Here is a 23087-nt window from a genome sequence, read left to right as displayed (position 1 = left end):
GGCAAACCATCCCAGTGTATCTGGGAAGAGAAGCCACCCCCCTCCCCTTCCCCCTGCATTTGGACTCTTGGCTCTTCACAGCCCAGGATCTGGAGTATGTCAGATGACATCTTTGAACCTGGATGTCCTCGTGAGGACACGGGGTCTGTACTTCCCTCACTGCTATAGCCCGACACCCAGCCCAGTACCGGGCTCGTAGGGGCGTGAGTGGCACACACTGTTGCCTGCCCAACCTGTGTCTTAGCCGCGATATAACTAATGTACTAATGTACGGATCACCCTGAGAACGGAATGTAATACAAATACTGGTTATTGCTAGGATGTGCAATAAAAGTTGGGCTTGCCGGCGTGTGAGTGGGAAGGCTATGTGGGTGCCTGCAGGGGAGGGCAAAGTTCACCACGGGTAGGGGCCAATCCACGGGGGGGAGGGGGGGTTAAGAGACACGAGTGAAAGGGTCAGGTACGGCCTGCGCTCCAGAGTCGCTGCGCAACCCGGGGATTTGTTTGGAGCTGGGTTTCCTGCCCGGAGCAGGTCCTCCTGGGCGCTGGCCGCTACAAATAGAACAGTGGCAGGAGCGGCGGGAGGGCAGGGAGGAAGGCTGGCATAGCACACATTTCGTTCCGAGGGAGGGAGGGGTGTCCTGATGGGTTGGCACCGGGGGCTTTGTGCATTCCGGGCGCCGTCGCGCAAACAGAGCAGCTTTGCAGCTCTCTCCCCTGCTCCTTGCCATTGGCTGCCCGGCCGCGACCTCCCCCTGCGCTGGCAGAGGCCCAGCGCCTCGGCTGGGCACAAAGTCAGCCCCTCGCCCCTGACGCACGGCGGGAGGGGGCTCGGCTCTCGGGCGGCCCGGGGGTGGGCGTGCGTGTGGGTGCGGGGCGGGTGGTCGGAGTTGGCATCGGTCCCGACCCTGTCCCCGCTGCCCTTCACCCTCTGGGTCCCCGCCGGGCACCTCGGCCGCCTGTCCACGCGTCCTCTCAGCGCGCGTCCTCTTTCTCCTTCTTTCGCATCCTGGGCTCCGTGGGGGGGTCTTCCCCGCGTGCCCCCGCTTCGCCCCCCCGCGCCCCGAGGGCCCCGCTGGTCCCCAGCCGGCCGGGCAGGGCTCCGGGGGAGGAGGGGCCTCGCCGGCGCGGCCTGGGGGCCGGGCGGGAACCCCCAGGCTCCCGCGGCCTCGGGGCTGCACGCGCCGTCCCGCCAGCCCCGCGCCTCCGAGCCCCTCCGCGTCCCCGGCCTCAGTTTCCCCACCGTCGCGGCCGCCCGCCCGCACGGGGGGGGCCTGGGACACGCGGCCCCGCCCCCGGCCCCGCCGCCAGCCAACCGGGCGCCGCCGCCAGGGGGGTGTGTCCCCCGGGGCTCCCGGGGGCGCGGGGCGGGCGGGCGGGGCTTCCGGCGGCCACCGAGCTAGCTGCCCGCGCGGCGCGGCCGGGGCGGGGGCGGGCCGGGGGCGGGGGGCCGGGGGCGGCGCGTGCCGCGGGGGGCGCGGCTGGCACGGGCCGGGAGGCGGCGCCGGGCATGGGCCGGGGACGCGGCGGCCCCGCGGCGGGGGCGGGGGCGGGGGCGGGGGCGGGGGCGGCGGCAGCTCGCGCCCAGCCCGGCGCCGCCTCCCTCGCGCGCTCGCCGGGCGGACCGCAGGCGGCGGAGCGGCCCCAGGTGCCCGGGGCGGGGGGCGGGGGGCGGGCGCGCGCGGGGGTCCGCGAGCCGGGCCTCGGGTTCTCGGGACGCCGGGCGCGGCGGCGGGAGGGGCCGGGCCGGGCGGCGCATGCGCGGGGCCCGGGGCCCGGGGCGCGGGGTCCGGCGCGGGGGTCCCCGGGGGCCGCCCCCCACTCGGCCGCCCCGCGAGCGCCCGGGACCTCGGGGACGCCGGGCGCACAGGGAAGGCCCCCGCGCGGGGTCCTGGGGCGCGCCCTCCCCCCGGCGCGGTCGGCTTGGGGCGTCCCCGCCCGGGGTCCCCGCGGCCGGGTCGCCGAGGCCGGGACAGACGGACCCCGGGCCGCGGCCGCACGGGAGCAGCTCGGAGGCGCGCCCCCACCCCCCCCACACCCCCCCCGGCCGGCCCAGGGCCCCGGCCGCGCTCGCCCCAGCCCTGCCCTGCGGCCCCCGCGCGCCGCCCGCGCCCAGGTCTCCCGGGGGCGCTCCGGAGGCGGCGGCTGCCCTCACGCCCGCCCCCGACGGACCGGGGCGCCCGGCTGCAGGCCCTTGCCTTCCTCGCCTCCCCGAGTTAAAGTTGGGAGGGCGCGCCCCGAATGTCCGCGTCCGAGTCTTTCTAAGAAAAGTCCGTGGCTGCGTAATGCGCGGACTTTGGGGGCGCCCTGGGTCCTTGCGGGGCTGCGGGGCCGCGGGGGAGAGGGCGCGCGGGGCGGGGCGGGGCGGGGGGGCGGGGGGAGCCGCCGGGAGGGGGGCGCAGGGTTTCCCATTGCCGCTCAAGTAGGGTCACCGTGACTTTCCTCTTCCAAGGTGGTGGAGAGTTGGGGAGAATCCAGAGGACATATCGTAACCGTTTCCTCCTTTACCTCCGAACTGCCAAGGCTGCAGGGAAGGGACGGGCCCTGCCTCGGCCTGGGCTCCCGGTGAAGCGAGCTCAGAGGTTGCCGGGGCCGCCACAGGTAAGTACAAGGCTTGATCCGTTGTGATTCCAGACCCCAATGCTTAAGCGCTTCCTTCTGGGGCCCTGCGAACTGGATGTGTGGGGATTGGTTATTACTTTGCGGTGCAAAGTTACGTCTATTTCCAGGGCCTTGGAAGGCCGGTGAAGGTGGGTGCTGCTAAGTGGTAGGTTCTCGTCTCCGTTTCACCAAGAGTTTCATTCCTGTGTAGCCAGTCAGTTCCACCTCCTGGAAACCTGTTCTTTGACAGACACCAAAGTTACAGGTGGTGGCAGGGGCCGAGCAGCACGGAAGCTTTTCATGCTGACTTGAGTATCAAGCAGGTAGCTTGCTGGTGTAGTAGGTCAGGTCCGGAACTGTCATCATGCAGGGCAGGGACAGGCCCCGAGAAGCAGCCAGATGGGAGACGTCACTGTCCTCCAGGGGCCAGACCGGCTGATGGGACACACTTCTGTTCAACTTTGAAGCAAAAACGGATTAATGGGCCGTGGAGAAAATGGTTTTCTCTCTTTTCTCAGATCTTAGACATATCACGAGAGACATCCCATAATCACGAAATAGTTTTTACTAGCTCCTGTCTATCAGACTTGCGAACAGATTTTTAAACATTGTGCATGCGAGAAAGAGAGAGGAGAAGGAAAGCCGTGTTTTTTCCATAGAAACCATTTTGTAATCTGCTTCTGCTTCATTGACTGTTGGGTAATGAAAAATCTTGCCATGTGAAATAAATGTGTTTGTGCTTCATCATCTTAAATGTCTATGTAATATCCCATTGTGTTTGGGTAGAGTCATTATTTAGCTAATCCCTTAGTGCGTTTGTGTGTTTATACATATAATTGTGAGTGATATATGTTCATTCATTCTGCAGCTATTTATCAAGTAGCTGCTGTGGGCTGAGGTGCTCAGTATGGAGCAGGACAACCATGGATCTGCTTGTGAAGCTGATTTTGTACCAGGATACAAAAAAAAAAAAAAGATTGTCCTCCTCATCCCAAAAGATGAAACTGGAGTATAGAGAGGGAAACTATTTTTGCCAAAACATCTTGCTATTTAGTGTTTGATAACTAGCACTTTTTTTCTTGTATGCTGTATCTCTGTTTCCTTAAGAAACCTTTAAAAAATTAAATGTTTCTCAGCTTAGTGTAAACGGGTTTTAAGCACCCCCTCTTCTCTTTTCTCTTTTGCCTCTCCCACAGTCTCTGCGTGTAAATAAAATATTCTTAAAGGAGAAAAGCGTGAGTGTCTCAACTTCCAAGTGGCTGGTGCTACTGTTGAACATTTGTACTAACTTTGTTGCAGTGCTGTGGGAGGGGATGTGGCCTGTGTAATTTCTGCTGTTTTGTGAATGTGAGGACCTCTGTTTCTCTTTCTGGTTTTGGTGGGCTGGATATTGAGTTAGTCTTCCCTGTGTTTCATAGACATCCTAAAGAAAGGCATAGTTTCTGTGTGCAGCATAGACATTTGCAGTACCTGTTCCTTCCGCCTTGTTAGTGACATGGAACAAGCGAGTTCACCTCCAAGGCCAGGTCATGTGGTTAGGGAGAATGAGGTGGTGAACTTTTTTTTTTTTTAAGGTTTTATTTATTTATTCATGAGAGACAGAGAGAGAGAGGCAGAGGCACAGGCAGAGGGAGAAGCAGGCTCCCTGTGGGGAACCCGATGTGGGACTCGATCCCGGGACCCCAGGATCACGACCTGAGCCGAAGGCAGATGTGCAACCACTGAGCCATCCAGGTGCCCCAGCTGGTGAACTCTAATTGCCATCTTGGTGTTAAGATCATTTTAAAGTAAGAACCAAACAGGAGAGGCCCTAGAAGTCCCAGGGGACCATATTTGAAAGACCTTGTTTCTTCCAAGGATTCCTAACGCTGACGTGCCATGAGCTTCTTATGGAGAGGAACACACGCATGTGATTTTTCCAACCGGTTCTGTGGATAATCAATCATATGTGACCCAGTCTGATGGTTGTCGTTATCAGGAGGTGTGCTTGTTCTTTGCCTCGGAGTATTTAATTAGGTAGCATCTTGTAGTTGTGATATTATGGTGCCTGGAAGAGTTTCTGCACTCCAGAAAGTGAAGAATTTACTCCTCACTAGGTCAGCCTTGTTACAATTATTTTTGTGGTTCAGCTGCATTTGTTTTGAGGTCAGCATGTCGGAAAAGAAAACGCATTCGAACATTTCAGTTTGCATCAGGGAAGCAGCTTGATACAGTGGAAGTGCACTGGGTTGTTAACATTGAGATTTGGATTTTTGTTCCATAGCCGCTGCCTGCTGGGCCTGCGGTCTTCATACATTGCTCCAGACTGCTCTCTTCTCATCAGGGAACGGAGTTCCTTTCCGTTTCACCTTTCTGAGGGCTTGTCAAGCTCAAAAGTGGTGACTTGCATGAAGATTCTTTGTAAAATGTGAAAACCTGTGCAGAGCCCCAGAGGTGTCTTAAGAAGCCACACCCTGGCCTGTGCTTCTCAGTGAGCCGCAGAGCTGATCCCTATAATATTTTTGCCCTGGCCATTTTATGAATCTTCAAAGCCTCTCTGAAAGAAACATCCTCCCCCCATACATCCAGCTTTTTGTCTCCTGTTTTTGAAAGCATAAACATCAAAACTGTCATGAGCGTTTCGTGCTTTCTCTGAACGCAGGTGTGCCCTCCGTTGTGGTGCTCATACACTGTGCGTTGGTCCTTACTCCGCTATTCCTGGATCACCGGAAGGACTGTTTCTCATCCTTGGAGGGTGAAGTCCTCCTGGACTTGGGCATGACTTTGCTGGGCAGCTCCTAGGTGCTGCCCTCCATCACAGCTTCTTGTCTGCCTTTCCCCGACAGAGTCTGACTCGCTGAGAGCAGAGTGTGTCTCGTCCACGGCTGCCCCACTGGTCTCATATCCTGAGTCCATCCTTGCAGATGTTCATTGACCAAAGTGATGAGCGGAATTCAGTTCGACAAGTGTTGATTGGTGGGCCTCTGTTTTCTACCGTCCACAAATGTGGGTGGGGGCTGGCTTAAAAGTGCAGACAGCAGGCCTGCCCACCATGCCCCCTTGGCATGTTGCGGCTTCCCTTCCACCTGGGATGGTGAGACCACCCTCGCTGTCACAATGACACAGGGGAGCTGCTGCACCCAGGCTGGACCTCTGTGGGCAGTGCCCACTGCAGCCCTATCATAAAGGCGGTAGTTGTAGTCGAAATGATTCGGACTGAGATTATCACCAGGTTTGGGGCATATTATGTATCAGATGGACTTTTTATGAGCTGGCCTGAGAATCTAATTAAATAGAATGTTATTTCTTCTGCAAGATCACGGATTCAGATTCCAAACAACTGGCTCATTAGGAAAGGGGTATCTTTACACCAGTGTGAGTTTAGGAGCATTTATCTCTGATAGGGCAGGGGTCTAAGTGATACTCCAGTTGTGAGGATGAGATAGGCACAGGGGCAGTTAGAGAAAGTGGTCGCTGCACGTCTCTATGTTGCAGGAAGCTGCACCCATCTGACTGCTTCTGTTTTTTGCTCTAGTTTAAGAGATTTGTGAATAAAGAGGAGTGACAGTTTCTAGTCTGGTGTACTTGCTTTACACTTTTAGCTTAGAGACCCCAAGTAAACTTTTAGGAAAGCATTGCTTTGAATAGTCAAAGTTAGGAAAGCAAATGCAGAATGACTGCCTCAAGGATTATGAAGCTTCTATGGGTGATTCGAAATTATAAGTGAACAGTATCTTGTAGTTCCTTTTTTTTTTCTTTCCATTTTTAAGAGTGAGTGAGGCCCCAAGCTTTCTTGCAGCCATTTGTAACTGAACGAGTCTGCGGTTATGTGATAACCACACCAAGGTGACAAGTTGCCAAGCTCCAGTAAAAGGGACCCAGTTATGTAGAGGTTGACATGTGGGTGTGTCCTTTCTGAATTATTCTAAAGAAGTTAGTTGTCAGCCCAATGTGACTACTTAAATGCAGATTTACAATTAAGCAATGTGGCTTGTAAAAGACAGGATCAAACTACCATCAGATCTTCATTGTCTGCAAGCCAGATTTCTTATATTACCTCTATGTTCAATGGGATTTTTTTCTTTAAGATTTTTCTTTAAGATCTCTTCTTTAAGAGAGAGAGAGGCAGAGGGAGAAGCAGGCTCCCTGCGGGGAGCTCGATATGGGACTCGATCCAAGAACCCCAGGATCACACGCTGGACCAAAGGCAGATGCTCAACCGCTGAGCCACCCAGGTGCCCCCCAGATGGGATTTTCTTTTGCCAGGAGAATTTTTAGAAGCATCTCCAGCAACTTTCATCATCGGTCAGGTTGATGTGTGTTAGGCTGCCGACAGGCCGAGTGTTTTCCCTTGCTAGGATTTTGAAGAAATTTGACAAATTCTTCAGTCTTCTTTTGGCTCACTTTATGGGACAGCTTGATAACCGGGCCAAAGTCTTGTCCATTCGCTATGCACCCACTTTCCATTTCTGGTTTTCTCTCCATGCAACTGGGGGTGGGATTAATGCAAATGATGTTTAAAAGGAAAATTGTTCAGAGAAATTTGAAGTTCAGCTGAAACCGGATCATCTCTTGGTGCGTGGAGGTGATCTACGATGGAGGCAGATAGAGCAGCATCTGAACTACCGTGCCGCCCTCGGATGTCCGGGTCTGCGCGGGGAGGCCTCTGCTGCTGGCATGTCATGACTGCCTACCTTCTCCACTTGGAAGACGCCCCCTCCTCTGTCACTGTCACCGGGTCCAGGCAGGGGCCTTCCTCCTGGGCCTGCGGGGCTCCCCTGACGTCGCATAGCACTCAGCCCTGAGTGCACACAGGCTCAGAAACCACCTTCTTCCCTCCTTTCCTTAGAAACATGCACGTGCGGAGGGGGTTTTCTAGAAAAAGGAAGACGTTCCGTTGTTGTATTGTACTTTGTACTTGTACAAAGCGAGGAGTCCTGGGAGCGGGGGAACAGGTTTGGCCTCGCCAGGGTGCTGCCAGCGTGGGCTTCGTGGGGGACCCACACCCCGAGAAGAAGGCTCTGAACAATGAGAGGTGTGAGGAGAAAGGCACCAAATGCTTAGAAGCATTTGAGGCCAACGTTCCCCGAAAGACCAGCATAAACAGGGTGAAAGGGGCTCGTGTGCTGGCGCTGGTGGGAATGCTGGAGCATCAGTCAGGGGCCAAGAAGGGAGGTTCTAGACTTGGGAGAGGGAGTGAGGGGAACTGGTGGTGAGAGGAGGAGAGGCCACCCCAGAGAGGAAGGCCACAGTTCCCGGCTGAGGCTACAGCCGGAAGGTTCCAGCAGGACGTTGTCTGTGAAGAGCCGTAGTGATCCTGTGGAAGCCCCAGGCTCCGCGTGGGGAGACTGTGGGGAGGGGGTGGGTAGCAGGGGGTCAGTATAAGAAGAGGGAAGGGCGGTTTTTGTTGTTCCCCAGGAGACCGAAAAGGATCGGCCTTCCTCTGCTCCGTTCCCTGTGCCTGGATGAATCTGACCAAGTTGGCCCTTAGCGCCCAGGTCAGAAGTCTAGGGGGAGGTGAATGTTTAACCGCATCAAGGACGGCGGGTAATCTCTGGTGCTCACGGGGCACAGGGCCATAAAGAAGCAAGAATCTGGAAGGAAGACGACTGCCAGGAAGACAGCCGTGTCTGTGGCTTGTTCAGGGCCCAGCCCCAGAGGACAGGAGCGTGGAGGCCCACCTTCCAGTGCGGCCACGGGTGGGCCTTCTGGGTGGCGCGAGTCCCCCTCTGGAAGCTATTTCTGGAAGATGCCTGGTGGTCTCTGAGAAGGAGGGCTGTGAAGGGCGAGGGCAGGAGCTCAGACTTAGGGCTCAGTATAGGAACTGCCCTTCAGGGGATGAAAAGTGACATCCTGGCCGGAAGTACCAGCTTGTCCCCTGCCTGTCACCACCACGCCGCTTCCACCGGCACCTGTGCTCACCTGGGGCTGCTACCCAGGGCCAGGGAAGCAGAGGCTCACTTGCTCACCACCCCCACCCCCCACCCCCAGAGCCCTTGGCACCCCTCCCTGGCCCAGCAGCCAGGCCAGGAGGCGGGCCTTGCCTCCTCCCCGGGAGGCCCATGTGCTTGGCCTTCGTGGCCATGACCTCAGGCCCCTGGCCTGCCCCTGCCCCCTCTGGGACACCCCCCCCCCACACCCAGAGCGGCCCAGGACGGGCCTCATGCTTGGGCCCTGGAGCAGGACCAGCCAGGCTCCCTGGGCCTTGATGGACCTACAGGCCCACATCTCGGCTTCCCGGCCACCCGTGAGGCGGATGTCAGTGCTTTCCTTAGGCGCTCACTCCTGCCATGTGGTAAGAGCTCTGGATGCTTGTTGGCTCACTCCGACTGCGAGGTTTAACCCTGACTCACCCGGCCTGGCTTACCTGCATCCGTGTGGACAGGAAGGCCCAGCCCGCACGCTCTGGGGCCGACATTCCTCCTGCAGCACCAGCTCCTCTCCTGGTGCCTGGGACCCCCATGACCCCGACCCGAGCCCCTACCCTGGAGATCTGAGCTTGAAGCCCCTGCCTTCTGGAAGCCTCCCTGAATGACCTGCCCGGCTTGGACCCCTCTCATGCAAGGGCTAAGCTGCCCGCTGATTGTCCTCTAGAGCACGCACACACACACACGTGTTACATGTTGGTCGTCGTGGCGGCCCCGATGGAAGTCACTGTCCCCGTGAGACGCGGACGCCCGGTGCCTGTAGCCACAGCTGCCTTGCTCCCCATCCGCTCAGCACCGTCCCCAGGGTGCCGCTGGTTCGGGCCGTGTGACCAGCCTGGTAAGCCGCAGCTCCTGGCGGGCCACCCTCCAATGAGGGTCCCTCGGGGTTCAACCAAGTGCCACCTCCTTCATCACGCCCCCAGGACCCTCCCCCAGACCAGACACAGGGTTTGGTCCTGCAGACACGGCAACCCTACGGCAGCTGGAAGGCTCTCCGACCTGACACGTTCCACCCTCACCACAGCAACTGTTCGCTGGGTGCTTCGGTCTTGATTTCCAAGCTCAGGCGGTTTATTGGACAAATATTTACTGAGGGCCTACGTTGTGCCAGGCGGTGTTCTAGGCGCTGGGGAAGCGGGGGAAAGACAACACGAATGGTTACCTGTCCTTATAGGAAGTGCTGCGTTCCGTGACGAGGAGGGCTCCCAGGCTGAGAGGGGAGGCAGGTCCCAAAGCAAATAATGCCAGAGTCTACACAGTGGCCTGAATGGGTGACTCGATAAATATTTGTTTTTAAAATTCAGTATCTCCTTTCGCTGAAAGAAGGAAGTCAGCAAGGAGGCAAGAGGGAAAACAATTATCCGAGAGATTTCCGAAGCCGTCTTGGTTGTGCTGATGATTATCTTGAAGGCAGTAAGTGCTCAAGTGAAATCCTTTTGACCCACTTATTCCAGCAGAATTTAAATCTGAGGTGAATATTAACTCTAATTGTGCATCTAGTGACCTAAATGCATGAGGCACCGTACGCTTAGTTACGGGACTGACTTCCCTTTGCGGCTCGCGCTTCCAGTATTAAAAATAGATAAGCCCTCTGAGCAGTGAGTCTGTCTTAATCAAATAAGGATGATAAGGGCTCCCCGAAATGCAAACCTGATGGGACAGGAGCTGGATCGTGTGCCGTTAGCTTGACACCATTGGGTTTGAGAGCAGTGAACAAGGCATATTATTCCGTAGACCAATGCAAGCCCCGTTCCTAGGATTACAGATGATGGGTGATGTCCAGGCCCTCGAGGGAGGCAGGGAGGCTTCTGGCCTCGTGGCTGTGGGGAAAGAGGCACCTGTATCTGGACCGGGGCTGTCATGAGCCCTATTACAGCAGGTGGGAGCAGGGCTGGCCTGGGAAATAGTCCTGGCCGCCTTCTTCTGTGGGCTTGGTGGGCGTGTTGGGCGGCGTGTTGGGCTGGTTCCAGTGCTAGGCTTCCCTCTCTCTGCCTAAAAAGTATTTTTTCTAACCTAAAAATCAGGCAACTGAGATGGGCTTGAGGTCGGGTTTTTTTCTTAAGCCAGGTTTCCTGAGGGATACTGAACATGCAGTAAAACTCAGCCTGTCCACCTGTACAATTGAGTGAGTTTTGGAAGCTTCCACAGTCCCTGTGTCCTTGCTGGCTCTCAGCTGGAGGTGGTTCTCAGCTTTGAGAGTCTGCCCATATCCCTCTGCTCGAGCCCTTTCATGGTTGAAATCAGCAACACGGGTTGAATCGTCCTCATACTCTGAATCTCTCTGACCTCCCCTTCGGCCTCATCGCAGCCGGAGAGAGTTCTCCTGGCTTATCAGGGCTCAGGAGACTCGATCGGCCCCCCCAGGTGATCCAGGGTGAGCCCCCAGGTGATCCAGGGTGAGCCCCCCTGAGACTCTGGGTGGAGCCTTTCCTTGCCTTCGCCTTACTTGTGGCCGTGGCTGTCCAGCTTGGCATTCTTTGGGTTATAGACACATCAGTCCAGTCTCTGCCTCTGTCATCACACGGTGGTCTCCATGGGTGTGTCTGTGTCCAGATGCCCCCACTTTTTATAAAAACAGCATTTGTAGGGATCCCTGGGTGGCGCAGTGGTTTGGCGCCTGCCTTTGGCCCGGGGCACAATCCTGGAGACCCGGGATCAAATCCCACATCGGGCTCCCAGTACATGGAGCCTGCTTCTGCCTCTGCCTGTGTCTCTGCCTCTCTCTCTCTCTCTCTCTGTGTGTGTGTGTGTGTGTGACTATAATAAATAAAAGTTAAAAAAAACAGCATTTGTATTAGATTAAGGGTGCACCCCACTCCCGAATGACCTCATCGTAACTATATCTGTAAATACCCTGTTTCCCATAAGGTCACATTCTGAAATACTGGAGGTAGGATGTGGACGGATCTTTTGCCAGGGGGCACACAAACCAACCCATGAGGTACTCTCCATCACACCTGCAGAACCTGCCCCCCCCCCGCTGTGCAAGGTCACATATCCGTAGGCTCCAGGCCTGGAGCGTGGACATCTTCAGGGGCCATTACTTGGCACCACACCATGGTCCTGTGATCGTGGCATCACTGTCTCTCCTGTTCATCCTCAGGTGTGTGTGGCCTGCTTCTTGTCCAGGCTCTGTCAACTCAAGACAAATCTATAATATCAGAGATGAAAAGCTAGGACCAGGGACGCCTGGGTGGCTCAGTGGTTGAGCATCTGCCTTTGGCCCAGGTCATAATCCCGGGGTCCTGGGATCAAGTCCTACATGGGGCTCCCCTCAGGGAGCCTGCTTCTTCCTCTGCCTGTGTCTCTGCCTCTCTCTCTGGGTGTCTCTCATGAATGAATAAATAAAATCTTAAAAAAAAGAAAGAAAGAAAAGAAAAAAACTAGGACCAGACCAGAGTTGCAGGTGCATTAGGTGGTTGGGGAAGGGGAGGTCTCCCAGCCACACAGCGGGGGGACAGTTTTAGAGGGATGCGGGTAATAGCACTGTGAGTGGCAGAGCGTGGTGGCTTCCTTCTTTCCCTCCACTAGGCCGATGCCAGGGGTAAAGCTCCTGCTGCTGCTGCTGCTGCTGCTGCTGCTGAGGGTGTGAGCAGTGGAGTGTGCTGGAGTTCCGGGGGTTCTGACCCCATGGGACTCTCTAGCTCCTTGTCCCTGTTTGCAGGAAGGAAGGACATCCTAATTGTGCTCAGTCCCCACATGGGGAGATTTTTTTCTTTTCTTTTTTTTAAGAGTGTATGTGTGTGTGTGTGTGTGTGTGTGAGAGAGAGAGAGAGAGAGCATGAGCAGGGGAGAGGAGGAGGGAGAAGCAGACTCCCTGCTCAGCAGGGAGCCCAACATGGGACTCCATCCCAGGACCCTGGGATCATGACCTAAGCTGAAGGCAGACGCCCAACTGCCTGAGCCCCTCAGGCGCCCTGCGGAGGTCTTCTCTGACCCCATATTTCTTTTTTTAAATTTATTTTTATTTTTATTTTTGACCCCATATTTCTAACTGCAACCCCTTCTGCCTGCCTTGTCTCCATCCAACGTAGGAGATGCTCTATTTGCTGGCTTCTCATCGGCCTCCCCTTCCTAGAATGGTAACTCCATGGGGTCGGGGATAGCTATTGGTTTTCCTCACTCCTATACTCCTGTACTTGCAGTACCTAGAACATGGTATAGAAGGCTCCTAAAAATATCTGTTGAATGAACAAAGCCTCCCTCTCTACTTAATGATCTATGGCCTTGTGCTTGTTGAAAAGATGACAGTTTTTCTGTTCTCAAATGTTATTAGAAAAATGTTATTTGAGTAAGATTGCCTGAAATATGAAGAAAACCTTAAGGAAATGTTGTCATATGCCAGTCTATGGAGTTTTTTTTTAAGGGTACGGAAATACTTGGTAGGTCTGGAAATAAAAAAATAAAGAGAAAAACAGCTCTTTCAATCCGTAGAGCTGGTATTCACAACTATTAAGTGGTTTGAAAATGTTAAGTTGGGGGCTTCATTTTTGATAATGGCTCAGTAGTTTGGAAGTCAACTAGAAAAGGTGGACAAAATCTTTAAACATATGCGAGGGCATTGGCTGAGGTCTGGAGAAGATGGACACTTGACGTTTGGGGTCGTTTTGTCCCTCTATGTTGGCCAATTTATGGATGAAGCAGTGACGAAGCTAAAGAACATGTCTCTAAGGCTAAGAACTTAAACTTGGGATATAAAACCTATAAGAGGGACACCTGGGTGGCTCAGTGGTTGAGCATCTGTCTTCAGCTCAGGTCATGATCTCAGTGTCCTGGCATCAAGTCCTGCATTAGGCTCCCTGTGGGGAGCCTGCTTCCCCCTCTGCCTATTGTCTCTGTCTCTCTCTGTATCTCTCATGAATGAATAAATACAATCTTAAAAAAAAATCCTATGATAGAAGACCCTGGAAAACATCCCAGACTTTGGGTTGGGACCCAAAAAGCTGCCCTGTAGAAATACAGGTGACCTGGAAATCGATCAGCTTGCTCCCGAGCTGAGCCCAGTTCTAACTCATCTCAATCCTTGAGGCCGGGTGAAGGTGGTCCCAGATTGCCGGGACCCTGGCAGATGCCTGCAGGAACAAAGCATCATCCCAGGCCTCTATTTCTAGGAACAAATTCTCAAAAATAGGTAGTCATCACTTTGAAGTTCCATATGCAGGGATTCCAATGACCACAGTTAGTTAAATACCACCAGGCTCCATACAACATGGCTCAGGTGTTCCTGACCAGGTGCCAGAACCAAGTGTCTGCGGGAAGTCCTCAAATCACTATACAGATAACAGATGTGTATGAGAATCAGTGGTCAATCCAGTCTTTCATCTCAAAATCAGCCTATGATTGGCCCTGTGCATCTGTCATTCAGTTCACACACAGGCGATCCCTCGTCTCCCAGCAACAAACCCAAGTGAAGTTTTCTAGCCCTGGAAAAACTCCAGTGAGGACCGGTGCAGGTGCAATGAAGAAAAAGGTACAGCAGATAAAAGAATGGTGGCAATGCTGAGAGTAAGATTAGAATCAAACATAAATGGAGTCACACGACAAACGGCCGGCAGTGGGGTTGCTGCCATTGGAAGACTGGATGGGCAGCCAGAGGCACCTGGTAAAAGTGACTTATCCACATACGGAAAGATGGAGAGGTCCCAGAAAAGGTGATCCTAGCACAACACTTCACATGAGAGGAGGTCTCCACGATACTTCACAACATTGAACGTGAGATAAATGCTGGAAGCCAACCCAAACTTAGGAGTTGAACAATTTATGAAAGCATAGAAAAGATGCTCACTCCAAATTGTGACTTATACCATGAGAGGAAGGCAAGCACAGATCATGCTACTCTTGGTGAGTTTTTTGCAAGGAAATGAAACACTCGGATTTCAGTGTTTCTAATGTTTTAAATTACTGTACTGAGTCCATATTAGTTTTACTGTATTTTTTGTTCCTCTGTTCATTTACAAGTGATAATGAAAGAGTTTTTAATGTTTTGCCAAAAACTTGTAAAGGGCATGGTGGTAATTTTCACTATTGATTAGTAAAATCACTTTGCACAATTTTTGCCCACATGATCCTTTTCATGGTCAGGTATGACTGTACAGAATGGCACACACAAAACCAACCAAGCATGTGAGGAGAGAAGACCTCATGAACCAGAGAAATGATAGATGATAGAAACAGACCCACAAGACTCTAAATATTAGGCTTATAAGATATAAACTTTAAAATAACTTGCTTACTTTATTCAAGGTAAACAACAAGGTTGGGAATTTTGGTAGAGCACTTGAAATTATATATTTAGAAAGGATTTTTTAAAGATTTATTTATTTATTTATTCAGAGAGAGTGAAAGAGAGGCAGAGACACAGGCAGAGAGAGAAGCAGGCTCCATGCAGGGAGCCTGACGCGGGACTCAATCCCGGGTCCCCAGGATCACACCCCGGGCTGCAGGCAGCACTAAACTGCTGCGCCACTGGGGCGGCCCTAGAAAGGATTTGGATTTGAAAAATACCCAAGTAGAAATTACAGAAGTAAAAAATACATGAACTGAAATTATGTATTCTGTAGATAGATGTAATAGCAGAGTAGGAACAACTGTTGGAAGAATTGTGGAATTAAAGATAGGTCAAAAAATATCTAAAATGAAGCACAAAGAGAAAAGAGGATGGAACACAAATATAGAGAACTCTGTTGTATATATAATAGGAATCGTAGGAGGCCAAGAAAGAGAGGATGGAGCAGAAGCAATATTTGCAGTGATACTGGTACTGATGAAAGATATCAGGTCACAAATTCACAAATTCAAGAATCCTGCAGAACTGCAGGCAGAATTAAAGACAAAACCAAAAAAATCCATGTCTACACACTATAGTTCAATGGCTAAAAAACAAAGCAGAGATATCTTCAAAGAAGCTAGAGGTTAAAAACAATAAAAAAAAAATACATTACTTTCAGAAGAGCAACAAGTCAGAAATCATTTCTCAACCAAATTCTCAGATTTCTCAACTAAAAGCAGAGATAATTTTCTCATCCAGAAGACAATGAAAAGATGTCTTTAGCATGCTAAAAGTTGATCTCCCCCACTCGCCCAGGAATACAAGGTTAGTTTAATATTTGAAAAGTAACCAGGCACCAGAAAAATATGAAATGCTTGGGGATAAAAATGCATGCAGTGTGCAATGAAATCTACAAAACATTGCTGAGAGAAATTTTTGAAGACCTAGACCTAAAAAATGGCAAGTTATACCATACTCTTGAATCAGAAGACTCAGTATTGTTAAGATGACAATTCTTCCTGAAGCAATCAACATATTCAAAGTGATCAAAATCGAATCTTGTCAAGCCTTTTGGCAGAATTTGACAACTTGATTCTAAAATTAGATGGGAATGTAAAGGACCTAGAGCAACTAAAACAACCTTGAAAGAGAATACAGTTGGAAAACTTAGACTCCCTGACTTTAATGATTATTATTGAGCTACAGTAATCAAGACAGTGTGGTATTGATATGAAAATAGACAAATGGAACAGTATAGCAAGTTCAGAAATAAATTTTATGTGTATGGTCAGTTGATTTTCAACAAAGTGCTGTCATTTCAATGGGGGAAATAATCTTTTCAACAGTGCTGGAACAATTGAATAACAATATGCAAAAGAACAAATCTTGACTCTTATCAAACACCATATTAAAGAAGAGGAGGAGGTGGTGGAGGGTGAGAGGAACTTGAAATGGGTCATAGATCCAATTGTAAGAGTGAAAACTCTGCAACTCCAAAAAGAAAATATGGAAGAAATCTTAGTTATTTGGGGTTTGGCAAAGATTTCTTATATATGATTCAAAAAGCATCAACTATGAAAAATAATAAGTTGGATTTCACCAAAATTATAAACTTTTGCTCATCAAAAGACACAAGAAAATGAAAAGGAAAGCCACAGACTTGGAGAAAATATTTGCAAAGCATTTATCAATGACTTATATCTGAAGTCTATAGAGTTCTTACAATTCAATAAGAAGACAAACCAATTAAGAATTTTTTAAAAAGATTTTATTTATTTATTCATGAGAGACAGAGAGAGAGGCAGAGACACAGGAAGAGGGAGAAACAGGCTCCATGTGGGGAACCTGACTTGGGACTCGATCCCTGGTCTCCAGGATTGTGACCTGGGCTGAAGGCAGCGCTAAACTGCTGAGCCATCCAGGCTGCCTCCCAATTAAGAATTAAAGCAAAAATGAGCAAAATATTTGAACAGACTCTTCAACAAGGGGCATCAGATGGCAAGTAAGCACATGAAAAGATGTTTGGCATCATCATCATTAGGGAAATGGAGATTGACAGCAGTAGATAGCAGTGAAGAAGTAGAGAGATATCACCATACACCAACTAGAGTGACTGAAATTAAAATTTAAAAGACTGACAACTATGGCTGAAGATGTGGAACAAGGACTCTCCTACACTTATGATAGGAACATAAAATGGTGCAGCCACTTTGGAAAACGTTTTGGCAAAATGATACCACTGGCATTATTATTAAAAAAAAATGTCACATAACTGAGGAGCACCTGGGTGGCTCAGTCAGTTGAGCGTCCAACTATTGATTTTGGCTCAGGTCATGATCTCATGGTTGTGAGCCTGAGTCTGCTTGCGATTCTCTCTCTCCCTCTTCTTCCCACCTCTCTCCCTCTCTAAAAAAAATGTAAAAATCATAAACCTGAAAGAAGTCAAATCAAAAGCTTCCATGCTGTATAATTCCAACCATATGACATTCTGAAAAAGGCAAAACTGCAGAGGGGTAAAAGGATCAGTGGTATACCAGGGGCTGGGGGAAGAAAGGGATGACTAGGCAAAGTATAGAGGACTTTTAGGCAGTGAAACTATTCAGTATGATATTATCATAGTGATACATGTCATACATTTGTCAAAACCCAAAGAATGTACAATAAGAAAAGTAAACCCTAATTTAAATCATAGACTTTAGTTAATAATGACATAGTGATGTTACTTATCAGTGGTAACAAAAGTACCAGGATGTTACTAACAAGAAAATTGTTTAGGGTGTGTGTGTGTTGCGGGCATACTATGGAAATTCTTTGTACTTTCCACTCGGTTTTAATGTAAACCTAAAACCACTCTAAATAATAAAGTATATTAATTGAAAGTCAAATTTATAATGTATATATCATATACCTAAGAATAAATCTAGGAAAAAGTGTGCAAGACCTCCACTCAGAAAACCAGTGGCATTACTGACAAAAATTGGACATAGCTCGAATGAATAAATGGTTATACCATGTTCATGGAGGAGACATGCAGTATTGGGAAGGCATTGGTTCCCTTTGAGAGGCTTCATGTGCCATGGAAGAGTAGTGCTATCTGAAACCAAGCACATGTAGGAATCTTGCAGGTGTCAGCTGAACAGCGTGGACTCACTGTTTAAACACAGTTTAAATGGCCTTGAGACTCCCAGGATGTCATACGGTACGTTTCAGGAAATTTACAGCAGAAGTTTCCTTTTTTTTTTTTTTTTCTTAAACAGATTAATCTTGTTCCCTTAGCATTCTTGTCACTATAAGTTGCACTCTCCTTGTTTCTTTAGAAAAGCTCCACACCAACCCTTTGCCCTAGAGACACTGGTGGTGTAGTGTTCCTTTTATAGGCTAGTTCCTTAAAATGATTTGAGAGTTTTTTTTGGTAAGCAAGGGAATAATGTTCATAATTTAGTACGAATGTTACATTCATTCAGTTGATCTTTATTTGATACTTGCCTTGTATAGCAGAGGACAGTGGCAGACATGAACTTTGCCTTAAGTTCCAGATTCTTTGGGCAGGATGGCAGTAGTCAGTACCTGGGACGTGAGCTGTGGGGGTGTGGAGGACAGACAGGAGGGTCTGGGAAGGCTTTTGGAAAGAATTGGTATTTGAGCTTCCCCTAAAATGTGTGAGGATGGGAGGCATTCCAGCCAAAGAACCAGGATAAGGTATAGAAGCTGGTAAACCTGAGTCAAGTCTAGCAAATGATGCATGGTTTATTTTGGCCAGAGTGCAGGGTTTGGAAAGGGAAGGGAAGGGAAGGAAAGATTGATTCTTTCAAGATCAAATATTTACTCCACTCCTCCTTTATGTCAGGTGTGGGTCTAAGCACCGTGGATACACGAATGAGCAAACACCCACAAAATCCCCTTTCTCCCAGAGCTGGCTCCGACAGGGACAGATGGGTGATGAGCATGGTGACTGCGGACGTGACTTGGTGTGCTAGAGGATGCTAAGTGTAGGGGAAACACGTGTGGAGCAGGCGAGCGGGTCAAGAGCACCAGGGAGGGTGGCCGGGGCTGGCCAGGGGTGGCCAGGCTGAGAAGGTGACGTTTGAGGAAGGAATGGAAGGTGAGAGTGGCTGAGCAGACACCAGAATGGGAAGTATCCTGGCAGAGTGAGAGGAAGAACACGAGGAAGTGTGATTGTAGAGGAATGTGGAGGAGAGGAGGAGGAAGAGGACATGAGGTCCCAGAGGACAGGTGGCAGCAGGTCACTGTGGAGACCTTGAGGGCATGGTCAGGTGGTACTCTGTGCGAAAGCGGCCACGGGGGAGGGGATCTCTGATTGCGAGGGTGGGACACTTTGAGCTGTTAGAGGCTCTCCCTTGCTCCCCCTTGCTGTCACCAGGACCACGGACAGCAGGCGGGTCCTGAGGCTGACAGGGCTTCCAGAGGGCCTGAGGGTATGCTGCTCCGGCCAGCAAGGTGGCATGGGTCAGGGGGGAGTCCTGCACCTCCGGCGGGTCAGGGAAACCCCAACTTGGGGTCCAGCCCTGCCTCTGAGTAGCCACGTGCCCTTGGATGATGCTTGTCCTTGGTCTGTCCCCTTACCTGCAAAAGCAGGTATTTGGAACCCGGAGGCAGGGGGGGTGGGTATGATCAGGGCTGTCCTGTCCTGGAGGACGCACCTGGCAGTGAGATCCTGCGGGGAGGGAGACAGGTGGCGAGGGGGCCCTTAGGGAGGCTGTTGCAGGGGTTCGGGCAGGGGGAGTGGTGCCTGCCCTGGGCTGGAGACGGGATGGGTGCAAGTGACTTGAGAAGAACGCACGTGGGCTTTCAAAACAAACAGCAAACAAAGCAGACGGTCCAGAGGACCCAAGGCTGTAGCTCTGTGCAGACGTAAAAGAGCAAGGTTACATCAGGGCGTGCTGGGTGCAAGGCACGGTGACAGCTGCTCCTGGCCTCAGATGTGGCCTCTTGCTGGCAGGGTGGCCACGCGCAGCCTTCTGCATATAAAGCATCGTTGCTCTGACAGGTTCCAGCGCCCGGCGCAAGCGCAGAACCAGTTACCCCAGAAACAGGACCGGCCCCCGCTTCAAATCCCCAGCGCTGGGTCTTATGAATAAACCCTTTAGGTCTCCTCGTTCTCTTATTTTCATGCAGAGCTTTACTTTATAGCAGAAAATTGCATTTTTTTCCCCTTCAACAGAATGCTCCTGTGCCCTTAGCATTCGTGTCTGCGGACGTTGTATTCTCGTTCCGTTAGTAAAGCATTTGTTCTGCGCCGGCGAAGGTCCTGGGTTCACTGTGACACGTGTGAGCTAAAGGTCTGAATTGTGTCCAGCTGCTTCCCATCAGCGTGAGGTGGGTTTTGTTTGTGTTCTTTTCCCTCCCTTCTTGTTTGGGAATATACAGAATAATTATGTTTTCGGCCTTCGGTGTGCCAGTGAATAGGAATCGAAGCTATGTAGCCCTGGGAACCTCCAGTTCCAAGTTGGGCAAGCCTTTCCAGCTGGCGCACTGACAGACTGAAGGCCTGGAAGTTGCCAGAGAGGCTCGAGCCTGCGGAAGGTCCCAGCTTCCGAAGGTGGCCTGGGACAGTGCTCCCGTCACCTCCACGGAGGCCTAGCGAGAGGGGCCTTAGTACCAAAAGCAGGTATTCACGCCGCTTCTATGTTCCGTTCAAAAACAGGAGGAGAAAGGGAAATGTAATATCATCCGAGACAAGAAGCTGCGGAGGTGACTCAGGTGAAAAAGATATGACCACAGATCGGGGTACCTGACCCCAGACCAGATCCTATAGGGGCGGGGAAACGCTCTCCAGGGCATGAGCCGGCCAGCCGACAAACTTTGACCATGAATCATGGAGTAAAGTCTGTGAAATGAACTGCAATTGATAAGTGTACTGGGTGATAAAAGAGAATATCCTGATTCTCAGTGAACGCACATGTCGCTCAGTATTGAGGGAGATGGGCCATGCTTCACACACGTGTGCATGCACACGTTCTGTGGCCCCTCACCCATGAAGACAGGCGAAGGACAAGGCGGGTGGGTAGAGACATCATCATAAGGGGATAGAGGTGAAGGGTATGTAGTGTTCTTTGGGCTAATTTTTTGTGTAGGTGCAGCTTCCTGCAAGTGAAGTTATTTCCAAATAAAAAGTAAAAAAAAAAAAAAAAGCAAACAAACACAAAAGATGGTATGCACGTTAGATGTCCCAGCTACATTTATAGCCCTGTTTGGATTCTGAGACCTGCAGATCAGAAAAGAGGAGCTCTAGCTCACATCCTCTTCAAGTGATCACTCCTAACTTACGTCCCTTTTAGAACTCTATTAAAATGAAAAGAAAAAAATTTTGAGATCATTGTAGATGCACAGAGAGGTTTAAGAAATAATACAAAGAGAGCCCCAGTACGCTTCACCCGGTTTCCTCTTGCAACACAATAGTGCAGCATCAGAATCAGGGGATCAGTGGGAGTCTCAGCGGTGACACGGCCAAGATACAGGATGCTTTTATTACCCAGGGGGGCCTCCCACAGATACAGCCACGCGGATCCCTCCCACCCCTGCCTCTTCCTCGTCTCTGGCAATCCCGTTGCCTCCATTTCCATCACTCTGTCATTTCAGGAATGTTATACGGTGCATCCTGGGGTATGTAACCTCTGGGAATTGGCTTTTTTTTTTTTTTCTACTCAGCACGATTCCCATGAGATCTGTCCAGGTTGTTGGGTGTCACTGCTTGTTATTGCCATGGTGTGTTCCATGGTACAGATGTTCCACAGTTTCTGGACCATGCACCCACCGAAGGACATCCGGGTAGTTCCCGGGTATGAGTTATGATGCGTAAAACTGCTGTGAGCATTCGTGGTCAGGGTTTCTGTTTTTGTTTGCAACAAAACACTGAGATGCAGTTTACGTATCATACAACACTGGGTTGAGTGTGCAAAACATTCCATGGTTTTCATTCTGCTTATGGGATTGTAGCACCATTTACCACAATCTAATTTTAGGACATTCTCATCGCCCCTGAGAGGAATCACGTCCCCAGTCCCCATCGGCAGTCACCCCGTTTCCTCCCCCTTGCCCCCGCCATGCCCCATCTAGCCCTGGACAACTGCAGATCCACTCTCTGTCTCTATACTTTGCACACACTGGACATTTTGCGGAAATGGAATCCTACAATACGTGGTCCTTTGTGACTAGCTTTTTCCCTGTAGCATAATATTTCCCAGGGTCCTTCGTGGAATACCATCAATCATGCCTCAGTTCTTTTTATTGCCAAAAGTACTATATAGATAATGTAGTACATTGTGTATAGTGCCTTTTATGTATCCTATAATCAGTTGATGAACACTTGGATACTTTTCACGTGGGCTGTGATGCATGAGGCTGCCAGGAACACTTTATTTTTTTTTAATTTTTTTATTTGTTTATGATAGTCACAGACACACACACACACACACACACAGAGAGAGAGAGAGAGAGAGAGAGAGAGAGAGAGGCAGAGACATAGGCAGAGGGAGAAGCAGGCTCCACGCACCGGGAGCCCGACGTGGGATTCGATCCCGGGTCTCCAGGATCGCGCCCTGGGCCAAAGGCAGGCGCCAGACCTCTGCGCCACCCAGGGATCCCTGCCAGGAACACTTTAGATACAAGTTTTCATGTACAAGTAGGTCTTCATTGTTCTAAAAGTGGAATTATCCCTGGGTCACATGGTGACTCTGCTGACTTTCCCAAAGAACTGCCAAAGTGTTTTCCAAGGAGCTACATCGTTTTACAGTCTCACCCGTAGTGTATGAGGATTCCGGTTTCCCCGTGTCTTCACCAAGACTTGTGATTGTCTTGTTGATGAAAGAGCCATCCTAGCAGGTGTGGAGTGCTAGCTTACCATTGTTTGGCCATTTGTAACATTTTCTTTGGAGAAATGTCTAATCCAATTCTTTGCCCTTATTTAAGTTGGGATATTTTGTCTTTTTACTGTTGAGTTGTAAGAGTTCTTTATATGTTCTGGATACAAATGTCTTCAATGATCGATCTACAAATCTGTTTTCCCATTTGGTGAGTTGTCTTCATGTTCTTGCTGGTGGTGTTTATAACACAAAGATTTCAAGTTTTGATATCAAACTTATTTTTTTTTTCTTTCGCCACTTTTGGTGTGTATACAGGGTTTTGTGTTACATAAGCTTTCGTTTCACTGAGATAAGGGTCCAGGAGTGTAACTGCTGGATCATATGGTAGTTGTATGTTTAGCTTTATAAGAAATGGCCAATTGTTTTCCAAAGTGGCTATACTGTTTTTTGTTCCCTCCAGCAACGTCTGAGTGATCCTGTTTGTCTGCA

General features: G+C 50.6%; 1 protein-coding gene across 4 annotated transcripts in view; it reads left to right on the top strand.

Moving 5' to 3' along the window:
• Positions 1-511: 511 nt before the first annotated feature.
• Positions 512-23087, top strand: part of PPARA (peroxisome proliferator activated receptor alpha) — a 73155-nt gene continuing 50579 nt past the window's right edge. The window contains exons 1-2 of one of the 4 annotated variants that reach the window (XM_055329050.1): positions 512-532; positions 2453-2601. The gene's annotated coding sequence lies outside the window, so the exon portion shown is untranslated. Of the gene's footprint in view, positions 533-1575; positions 1649-2060; positions 2271-2452; positions 2602-19957; positions 20113-23087 lie in introns of those variants that run through there. The other 3 variants (XM_055329049.1, XM_055329047.1, XM_055329048.1) reach the window with 3 other exon arrangements.

The sequence above is a fragment of the Nyctereutes procyonoides genome, unplaced genomic scaffold (assembly GCF_905146905.1).
Source record: "Nyctereutes procyonoides isolate TBG_1078 unplaced genomic scaffold, NYPRO_anot_genome, whole genome shotgun sequence".
Classification (NCBI taxonomy): domain Eukaryota; kingdom Metazoa; phylum Chordata; class Mammalia; order Carnivora; family Canidae; genus Nyctereutes; species Nyctereutes procyonoides.
The sequence above is the reverse complement of the archived record's forward strand: the minus strand, read 5'-3'. Positions and strand labels throughout refer to the sequence as shown.